The sequence below is a fragment of the Myotis davidii genome, unplaced genomic scaffold (assembly GCF_000327345.1).
Source record: "Myotis davidii unplaced genomic scaffold, ASM32734v1 scaffold534, whole genome shotgun sequence".
NCBI classification, from domain to species: domain Eukaryota; kingdom Metazoa; phylum Chordata; class Mammalia; order Chiroptera; family Vespertilionidae; genus Myotis; species Myotis davidii.
In genome coordinates, this window is record NW_006286678.1 from 1434102 (window position 1) to 1445884 (window position 11783).

General features: G+C 39.2%; 1 protein-coding gene across 5 annotated transcripts in view; it reads right to left on the reverse strand.

Annotated features, from left to right (window-relative positions):
• INVS (inversin) overlaps nt 1-11783 on the reverse strand; it is a 127155-nt gene that overhangs the window by 99733 nt on the left and 15639 nt on the right. The gene's annotated exons all lie outside the window — the stretch shown is intronic.

Below are 11783 nucleotides of genomic sequence, written 5' to 3' on the forward strand. Positions count from 1 at the left end.
CAGTAAAACATGAATATAAAAAAAGAGGAAATTGTATGAACAAATATGGTCTTATGATTTAAGAAGGTAATTAGCAAATTAATGCTCAAATTTTCTTTGGAACCGATGTTGACGGGGTTCAGAGCAGGCCTCCCTACACATGTGCCACTTTGGCATGTGAATTATTTTGAGCTAAAGGCAATCAAGACCCTGTGAACGCATGAGAAATTTTTACCTTTTCCTTAAAAAATTGAAATTTGGAGCCTTGCCCATAATAAGCATTATTACCAGAAATAACTTTTTTATGATTTATCTGCATGTCAGGGCAAATTTCTAATTATTGAACTTCTGCTCTTATCCTGTGAATGACCTTCCTTTCCTCTGAAGCCCCAGGTGCCTTACCCCTTCTCAGCTCAGAATGCCATATATACCTAATTTATCTTTCTGTCTCTGACTCTATTATGTATATGGAGTTCCCATAGATATGTAATTAAATTTGGTTATTTTCTCTTATTAATCTGTCTCATGTAGATTTATTAGACCAGGCAGAAGAACCTAGAAAGAAAGAAGAAATTTTGTTCCTCCCCTACAATGTTATATACAAAATTAATATTTAAAAGTTTAAATGAAAGTAAATGGATCTGGAGTTCCTTTTTATTAGCTGTAAAAATATTCGCTGGCCTGTGCCCAGAGTTTAAAAGAAATCAGCATGACTCTAATGAAAAACAAGCTGTAGGTCTCAGAGAAATTCAATATATACCCTTTCTTTTCTTTTTAGCTTTTGATTGGTTTCCATGGGAATCTAGGCTTGTGGGATCTTTAACCTATTCATGGAAAGCAGATGCTTGTATTTTCATGACTTGGTAAAAGTGGGGACCAGTGAGGAGATAAAGATGATTAGAAAATGAATATGGTTGCAAGAAATAGGATCATGTTCAAAACAAAATACTGCAAGCCACAGAGATTTTAAAATACAACCTGTGAGGCTGCTCTACTGTGTCTGAGAGGTATTCTAGCATAAAGAAAAAACACTAAACTTGAAAGTAGAAGCTCTCAGCTCAAATTCTGAATCTGGCCCATGAGAAAGAAACCCTTAGGTACTTCTTTGGAGTTTAGATTGGGAAACTGGATTTGGGAACGACCCCAGGACAGAGAACAAGAAATTAAGCCCCAGAAGAGCTCGTAAATTCTCTTCCAGAGGCGCTTGATCAGGAGCACTGAGCTGGGAATCAGAAAACCAAGATGATTCCTGACTCTGCACGTGACAACGTAGAACTCAAACTATCCCTGTTTACTTATATAAAATATACACAATTCAACTATTCTAACTGCTGTGACACGAACAGGGAAGTATTTTTTCCTTACTAGAGTCATGTTAGAAAAGTTCAAAGCAGTGATTTCAATCAAGATTGTTGATATGTTGTTCCTTGTGACTATGAATTTCATCCACGCAAGTAGAAGTACATTAAGTATAATCAGAGTATTAAAGGACAGATTTTTATTTCAACCTCAGATTTGTTTAAAAACAGACCAACTCCAGTTTTGGTTTGAACACTCATTTGAAGGTAGGACCCTAAATATTTGAAACCAGTTTCTAAGCTGGAAAACCAGAGGACAGGTTTAGAGCGATAGCTTCCAAACACCCACTAGGGGACAAACCTGATGCTAGTTTGGAAATCTCAGAAGTTGGAAATGTAATGAAGCCAATAGACTAGGACTCAGCCTACCTGGAAAGGACAGCCTAGCCAGGGTTAAAGTCAAAAGGGCTAAACTGCAAGGGCTGTCTAACTAACATCACCCATCTCAGTCCAGAGATTTCATTAAGATTCCTGAACATAAGCATTTCATACATTCAGACTTTGCTATGTTTCTAGGTAATGGCATTGCAAATGTCTTTTGGTGCTTTCTTTTAGAAGCACACCAACGGCTAAAACCTCATTTGCTTACTCTTCAGATACCCCCTGGCTACGCAGTTTGTGGTAGAGTGTGTACTTATTAAATTGTTTTAAAATGCACTGAGTGAATACACTCACAGAGAAGCCTAGAAGTACTCACTGAAGACCTCCAGGTGATTCGGATGCATGCTCAACTTACAAACCACTGGGTCAGAGCGTAGGCACTGCTTTCACGCAGCTCCCCAGGCAAATGCTGGGAAGCAGGACCTGAGTGCCTAAAAGCTTAGGCCAGAAACCGTTCTTGATTCCATTCTCTCTTAACCTACCTACAATTCATGTTCACCAAGTTCTGGCCATCTTACCATTTTTAAAAATATGTTTTTATTGATTTTTATAAAGAGAGGAAGGGAGCTAGAGGGATAAAGAGAGAATTACTGATGAGAGAGAAACATCATCAATTGGCTGCCTCCTGTATGCACCCTACTAGGGATCAAGCCCACAACCCAGACATGTGCCCTGACTGGGAATCAAACCAGTGACCTCCTTGTTCATAGGTCAATGCTCAAACACTGACCCACACCAGACAGACTCTTACCATTTTTTTGTAATAATTTTTTATTGTCTATATTGTATAACATATAGACAATATAGCACATAATTCTTAAGTATAGAGATTGAGACATTTGTATATAACCAATATGCAGATCAAGACATAGAACATATCCAGCACCCCTGTACATTTCCTCATGTCCCCTTTCAGTTAATACCTATCCCCAAGTAATGACAGATCTGAATCACCATATAGTTTTGCCTATTTCTGAAATGTATATAAATAGCATGACTTCTGTCACTTACAATGATGTCTAGGAAATTCATTCATGTGGTTGAATTTATCCGTAGGTTATTCCTTTTTATTGTGTAGTATTCCATTGTAGGAGTGAATACACCACACTTTACCCGTTTTCCTCTTGATAGATATTGGGTTTTCTTTCTATGCTATTAAAAATATTTTCTATTATAAATAAAACTATCATGTACATTCTCATACATGTCTTTTGGTGAAAAGAAACACTTATTACTGGGGTTGGGGTGTGAACTGCAGTGATACAGTGTGTGTGTATGTTTAGATTTTATAGACATAGTCAGTTTTCTAGAATGCATGCACCAACTCACATTTCCACCAAAAATATTTGAGAGTTCCAATTGTTCCATGTCCTCACCATCAACTGGTCCTGTCAGACTTTTTCATTTTATACATTCCAATGCCTATGTAGTAGTATCTCATTGTAGCTTTAATTTGTATTTCCCTAATTAATAATGATGTTAAACACCTTTTCATGTGTCTTTTAGACATTTGGATATAATTTTTTGTGAACATGGTAAATCACAAAAAAACATAATATTAAGTCAAAAAAGCAAGTTGGGGAGTGACATACAGTATATTACCATTATATAAAGATTTTAAGCATGTAAAACAATATTATTTTCATATATATATATACACACACACACACACACACACATGAATTAAAACCACAAAAATTAAGATATGCTGAAGAGCAGTAAAAGAGGGGAATGGGATTTTGGAAGTTTGTTTTATTTCATTTCAAAAAGTCAGAAGAAGAAATTTTTAAAATTCAGTTTTATCTCTTCTGGGAATTAGGTACCTCAGTGTTTTTTATATTATTTTCTTTTCTTATCTGTAAGCTTAATTTTTAAAACAGAACAAAGTGCATTCAGGCGCATGCAAAAAGAATGATGAATAATTTATTAAGAGAACTGAAAGGAGAACTGACTCAACCTGCTCCTCCAATGATGAACTGGACTAGGAGATCCTGAAAGACCTTTCTATCCCTGGCATCTATTGGTTCTTAAAGGGTGATTTGATGTTCACACCAGTTGCAGTATGATTAGTAGCAATGATATTGATAACTTACACTCTTAGTATATTTCCCCACCAAGCAAAAAGCATTATATCTAAGGACTCATCTTTCCTACACAGCAGATAGGAAAAAGTATTATCCCATTTTATAGATGAAGAATTTGAGTCATACAAGAGTGATATTTGTTGAGAAAAGCTCACAGTCTTATAACATCCTATTTATAAAATTGTAAGAGAATGGGGTAGGCAATGAAAAGGAATAAATATAACTATTAATTTAAACTTCAACAGTTTTAAAGACCATTACATATCATTCATGATAATTGTATCTGATGTTCACCTTTATTGGCTATCTAGAGGCCTGGTGCACAAAACATTGTGCACTTGGGTGGGGGGGGGTCCCTCAGCCCGGCCTGTGCCCTCTCGCAGTCTGGGACCTCTCAGGGATGTCCACCTGCTGGCTTAGGCCCGCTCCTCGGGATATTGGGCCTAAGCTGGCAGTCAGACATCCCTCTGGCAGCCCGGGAACCATCAGGGGATGTCCACTTGCTAGCGGGGAGCAGGCCTAAGCTGCAGTTGGACATCCTTAGGGCTGCTGAGGAGGTGGGAGAGGCTCCCACCACCACCGCTGTACTGGCAGCCGTCAGCCTGGCTTGTGGCTGAGCAGAGCTCCCCCATGGGAGCACAATGACCAACAGGGGGCAGCTGCTGCATTGAGCATCTGCCCCCTGGTGGTCAGTGTGTGTCATAGTGACCAGTCATTCCCAGTCATTCTGCTGTTAGGGTCAATTTGCATATTATCCTTTTATTATATAGGGTAGAGGCCTGGTGCATGGGTGGGGGCCGGCTGGGTTGCCTTGAAGGGTGTCCCGGATCCGGATGGGGGGCCCACTGGAGGGCCTGGCCAGCCTGGGTGAGGGGCTGAGGGCCCTTTTCAGGCTGGCCACAGCCTTTAGGGTGGGGGTCCCCGCTGGGGGGCCTGGCCAGCCCTGGGTGAGGGGCTGAGGGCCCTTTTCAGGCTGGCCACAGCCTTTAGGGTGGGGGTCCCCGCTGGGGGGCCTGGCCAGCCCTGGGTGAGGGGCTGAGGGCCCTTTTCAGGCTGGCCACAGCCTTTAGGGTGGGGGTCCCCGCTGGGGGGCCTGGCCAGCCCTGGGTGAGGGGCTGAGGGCCCTTTTCAGGCTGGCCACAGCCTTTAGGGTGGGGGTCCCCGCTGGGGTGCCTGGCCAGTCTGGAGGAGGGGCTGATGGCTGTTTGCAGGCTAGCCAATCCCCCAGCGGGGACCCTCACTCTATGAGGGTGTAGCCAGCCTGGGTGAGGGGCTGATGGCTGTTTGCAGGCTGGCCACAGCCCCCGGCCACCCAAGCTCCCAGTGGAGGCTAGCTGGAAGCAGGTAACTGGGATTTATTTATCTTCTATAATTGAAACTTTGTTGCCTTGAGCGGAGGCCACAGCCACCAGGGCAGGCGGGAAGCTTGGCTTCCTGCATTGCCAGGGCAACCAAGCCTCCTGTTTGCTCCAGCTAGGTGGCTGCTGGCCGCCATCTTGGTTGGGTTAATTTGCATATAGCCGCTCTGATTGGCTGGTGGGCGTGGCTTGGGGCATAGCGGAAGTGCAGTCAATTTGCATGTTTCTCTTTTATTAGATTAGATTGATTTATCCCCTCATTCATGTATTCATTAAATAAACATTAACTGGGTATTAAGTGGCAGGAGCTGTGCTAAGACTAGAACTATAAAATCAAGTAAGACATGGCCTCTTCCCTCAAATAGCCTTAGTGGGGGTGAAATATAGGTAACTGAAATCTATGATTAACAGTGGTAGGTAAGTAGTTATGGTAAAGGTATATATGTACTGAGAGGGAATATGAGAATATAGAGTTGTGGCTCAGAGAATGGATTGTTTGGTGTATATGTGTTAAGTTTGAGTGTGTCCAAAATAAGGAAATCTAATACTGTATTAAGTTTTCCTAAAAAGTTTCAGAGGTATTCTACTCTTCTTTACATTTTGTAAATTAATATGGAAACAACATATTTTGAAAGATGAAAATTAATATTCAGTTTTCATTCATGAATGAAAACTATTTTGTGATTTTAAAAATAAATAAACAGCACAACCATAACCTGAAGCTTCTTTAATTTTTGAGTATAACATGATATAATTTTTCAAAGTGGGTAGTCTTAATCTTCTTGAAGCCAAATTAATAACCTCTTGGAAGATTAAAAATGTGTAACTATGGATATTTAGTAAGACTGCTAATGCTTTTTTATCCTTATTAACAAACAAATGTATCTGTGGAAGTCAGAGAAATAGTAGCTTCCCTGGAGCAAACATTTCTAACCATCAGATGTCTTTTGTTAGAAACCCAGAAAACGTATGACTGATTGCTTTCTTGGATTAACTGAGGGTACTAAATGAAAAACAAATTAGGTACAGATGCTGAGTATATTGAGATTAATTTTATTCTCATGGGCACCATTTCCTTAGCTGCTTGGACTAATAGCAATTTGTTTCCAAAAAAGTGATTATGTCAAAATAACTAAGCCCATCACCACAGCTCAATAAGTTTTTCCCATATATGTATTTTGAAAGTGGATAAATGTTTCTAATAAACAAAATGTCTAGCATTTGTATTAATAATGACTTTCTGTATAAGTAACATAATATATGTTCATTCATTCAACCAAGACGTGTCAGACACTGAGTCAGATTCTGGGGGATTAAAAAATAAATAAAGCAAGGCTCTTGCCTGGAGCTCTAATCTAGTGGGAAAGAGACCAGTAAGCAATAATTACAGTACAAGATAATGGGTTCTGATAGAGACATGAATGAATCGCTATGGGGACATGAGTTTTTCCTACTAACCAGCCTGCAGAAAAATAACATAATATAGTCCAGTATCACACAAAAAAAGCAAAAACTAAAAAAATAACATAGGGGAGTGGTTGTTCCCCAGGTCAAAAATAATAACAATGATTATTTACATGTAATGACTGTTGAAATTTTGTAAAGCACTTAGGTACTCTAAAGTAGACAGACGAGATTTAATTATGACTTAATATCTTTACCCATGATTTTTGTAAACAACTTAGGAGCAGGAATCATGTCCTTCACCTTTGTGTTCCAAGGCCTCATGAAGTACCTGTTACACAGTAACAGTTTTAACACGTTGAATGAATGCATGCACAAATACATAAATATTGATGATTATATAAATGGCACACTTCTGAGTTCACAGCAAATGGAATTAAGTGGATAGGCCTTTTGAAAAGAATATTTGATATATCAGAGAGGTCTACTAAACAAAGAGAAATGAAGTTTAATAGGGAATGGTACTGACATTATTAGTTATAGCAGATCTATCTAATTCATTCTTTATAATCTCTCTAGGTCAGCGGTTCTCAACCTCTAGGTCGCGACCCCTTTGGCGGTTAAACGACCCTTTCACGGGGGTCACCTAAGACCATCCTGCATATCAGATATTTACATGACAATTCATAACAGTAGCAACATTAAAGTTATGAAGTAGCAACGAAAATAATTTTATGGTTGGGTCACAACATGAGGAACTGTATTTAAAGGGCCAGAAGGTTGAGAACCACTGCTCTAGAAGGATAGTCATGACTACAGAGTAGACATTTGGTAAATAGTTACTGAATGAACAGTTCTACCTCCACAAATATATCTCTTGGACCCAACTCCTCTTTTCTACACAGCTTTCTATGTACCTCCAACCTCTTCTTCCTAAGTGGCTCCCTAGTAGTCAGGACCCTTCATTTAAAAAATGTAATTTAAAAAAAAGCATAGGAAGTACATAGTACAAAAGCCTGGCACACACCCATATCAGATACTAAATGGCTGAAAATTAATGAGCTAGGCTGTCCTGAGAAAATTAGTTATTTGTATGTTTTAAAATGAAAAATATGGGCAGATTTTAAAACAAAACCTCCTTAGCGCTAACCTCCCAGCTGTTGTTTACTGATGGGTTTTGAGAGTCTTACCCTCTAAAAGCACAGTTTAGGAATCTGCTAATGATGGGTGAGGGATTTGTACCCAGAGTTTTGGGTTCCTTCTCTCCAGGATTTGCCCTTCAGGTTCCAGCCACTGCTAACTCCAAACTCTATCTGGGTTTCTCAGCCTACTAAGATTACAGCTTCCTGCTACAGTTGTATTCTTTTGCATTCCAATTTGGAAAATGCCTTAAAGGTAAAAGGCAGGATGAATGTGGAGCGAATTTCACATGCTCCCCTTCTCTGAAAGGTCACATTTTCTTAGATCCTGCCTACGCTGATTGTCCTCAATGCCTTCAAACAATGTACTGTATAAATTCTGTTCAGTTTTTAGAGATGTTTTTGGCAGATGCGTTATTCTAAAGTAAATGGTCACAGTCAGAACTTATTCCTAATTATGGAAGTTCCTTATTGGTTGCTCAATTTTTCTAATTTCTTCTTTTATAACTTTACTAGAGGCCTGATCCACAAAATTCGTGCAAGAGTAGGCCTTCCTTCCCCAGGCTGCCAGCACTGGCTTCCCTCTGGCACCCGGGATCCGGGCTTCCCTCACAGCCCCGGTTTCATCTGGAAGGTCATCCGGAGGGACATCCAGTCTAATTAGCATATTATGCTTTTATTATTATAGATTATTATAGATACCTTCTTTTAAAATAACCATCAATGATTATTTTATACTAGAGGCATGGTGCATGGGTAGGGTCCCTAGGCCTGGCCAGTGATCAGCGAGGATAGGGGCCTGCCTTTCCCTGGCTGCCAGCTGCTGGCTGCTGGCTGGGGCCTTCCTTTGTTCCGCACCACCCCTTGGTGGTCAGTGCATGTCATGGTGAGTGGTTGAACTCCTGGTCGGTCGAACTCCTGAGGGGACAATTTGCATATTAGCCTTTTATTATATAGGACTGTGCTTTTAATGATGACAAAAGCTAATGTTTTTGATGGAATAAATCTGCTTATCGTTTTTGCTCTCATTCATGGTAGATTGTTTTCCCATGTGTTTCACTGTGAGATCATGTTTCATCTATTTTAATATGAGGGAATCCTAGAAGTTTAAGGTGAAGATGTTTTCTCTAAGAGAATTAGTGCTTGTGCCTGCTCAGAGGCAAAGTGTGCTAAAGACCTGGAACATATATCATCTACAACTGTTCTTTGAAAATTATTTCTAGCCCCTTCACCATCTTGTTCCTGCCTGATCCATACAAACTTTAATTTTTTAATAATGGTGTTTTTCTATGAAGCACAAAATCAAACACAATACTCAAGTATGATCTGGACAGACAGAGTACTAAAGAATTATAACCACCCTTATTCTGGAAATTCTACTAATGCTAGGATAGCCTAAAGATTACTGCTTTTGGCAAACATGGAAAAACAAATTGTAACACAGAGATGGGGATATGCATAATTATGAGAGAGTTGGAAAAACATGAAACTCGTTATTTTTGAAGTCAGCTATGTAAATTGCAACATGTAAACCATAGTTCTATTTATTCTTTGACATTAAAAAAAATCACACAAAAATAAAGGAGAAACAAAAAGCAAAAGAAAACTGCATTTTGTGAAGAGACTTACAGCTAAGCTAGCATGCCTGGCTGTGCGCTCCCCTTCTCTCAACCTTTCTCCTATGATACCTCCACAAAAATGTCTTGGATCATAACTTAAATCCTCATTTTCCCACATGATATACTGACACTAAGTTAGATTCCTCCAACCTATATTTTTGAAGTTGAGTTTTAAACCTAAATGAATCACAATAAAAAAATCTATCAAATTCTTAATATTGGGACTATTCCCAATCTAAAATGTTTACTTTATGAAAAAAAGTTAAATGGATGAATAATTTTAATAGCTGACAAGCCTAGGTGAAAGGTTATAGTACCCAAGCTGTAATTAAAAATGAGATTAAAAATGAGAGATTTTTATAAAATTACTATACTGAAAAGAAAATTTGAGAGCAAAAAATAACTTTTGTTTTTTAATAATGGAAGATACTTTATTTTTAATCATCTCTCAACATTTCAACTCTTCGTAGAAATCAAATGCAAAACATCTGCATTTTAAAATTAGCATATATTTAACTTTCTCACTCACAGCAACTTCATACAGTAAGACACACACCAAGGAGGAGCACGGAGCATTTCCTGTTCAGTCCATGAACACTATTTCCATGATGATACAAACACTGGACTTTCTCTCCTAGAATGAGACGAATTAAATTTCCCCTCAAGTCCTATAGAAATCCAATAAATAAATTAATGCATAGGTTAAGTGGCATCATGGCTGGTTAAAAGTTACTGTGGCGTTGGAGTGATCTAGAAACGGAAAACTAGAAAACTAGCACTCTCAGGAGTGGAGAGGCACTGACACTTCTGAAATGTGGAAAGGAAGAACATCAAATATGAATGTTCCAGAATGGGGTGGTTTTAGCAATAAAGCTGGGTGAAATTCAGCTTTAAATTGAGTATCTACATGCGATCTACTAGATATATAAAAAAGCCACAGAAGATTTGAAAAACCTTAAAATCACTCAACTGAGCTGGAAAAATACCAGCAAATTTGTAGGGAGCCGATATGGGGTTAAGCCTGGGACTGACCTGTGGGCAGAGTCACAAACAATTTCCAGCTTAGAGGGCACAGTCCTCTTAGCATAATTAGGCTTGACCTTATAACACTGCCTAGATCTTATCTGGGTAGCTAATGGGCTGAGGAAGTGCAAGAAGTATAACCATGGTGTAAACAAGTGAAACTCACAAGAACAAAAACAAGTGAAACTCACAAAAACAGTGTAAACAAGTGAAACTCACAAGAACAGTGTAATTTTGGTAACCACTACCTTGTTTACCTCTCACTATAAAATAAAGGCTCAGCTTGCCTTGGGATCTCTCTCTCTGTGGCCTCAGCCAGGCACAGGGAAGATCCACGGAGAATAAGGAGAGCTAGAGAGCTATGAACGCTGTCTCCGTGTAAAACATTCTTCCCCGACTCCGTCCACACCTTTGGGAACCCCTGGACCCGCTTGGGCTGGACCCCAGCACAAATTCACAGTGGCCTCGGGATTCAGCCAGAGAGCAATAACTTTGGAAATAACCTGACAGACCTAACATATAACCAGCATATTCATAGTATTTCTTTTTTAAAAAAAATATTAATTTTTTTACAGAGAAGAAGGAAGAGGGAGAGTTAGAAACATTGATGAGAGAGAAACATTGATCAGCTGCCTCCTGCACACCTCCCACTGGGGATGTGCCCGCAACCAAGGCACACGGCCTTGATTGGAATCGAACCTGGGACCCTTCAGTCTGCAGGCCAACGCTCTAGCCACTGAGCCAAACTGGTTAAGGCTCATAGTATTTCATAATGTCTCTTTTTATGTATTCAACTAATGAAACGTCATTTTTATAACCCCGCAATAAAAATGCTATGTCTGTTCACATTTTAAAATGGGAAATAACTCTTAATAGTTTCTGCTGGATCTAACTAATTTTCATTGCTTTTTACACAAAAAATACACAAGTCTAAGATAACAAAAAGAAAAATACCAGGCACTAGAAATACATTTTATAGACCAAAAATTTTTGGTGGGAAAATAGTTTTCCAGTAAGTAAATCTTTGAATAAATTTGAAACTTCCCATTTTATTTTTTTGATATGTGTAATTCCAAAAGTCTGAGCTCATGACAATGCCTTTAAAAACTTGAAGTCATTTAAACTGGCAATATAGTTTTAGATTTTTAAAATGTTGAAAATATATTGAGAAATTAATTTTCTTTTATGCCCCCTATATGCCATTTATTTGAAGGGAGACTACGTTTTTTAAAAATACATATTTTTATTAATTTTACAGAGAGGAAGGGAGAGGGCTAGAGAGTCAGAAACATTGACGAGAGAGGAACACCCATCAGCTGCCTCTTGCACGTCACCTACTGGGGATCGAGCCCACAATCAAGATACATGCCCTTGATTGGAATTGAACCTGGGACCCTTCAGTCCACAGGCCGACACTCTATCCACTGAGCCAAACCTG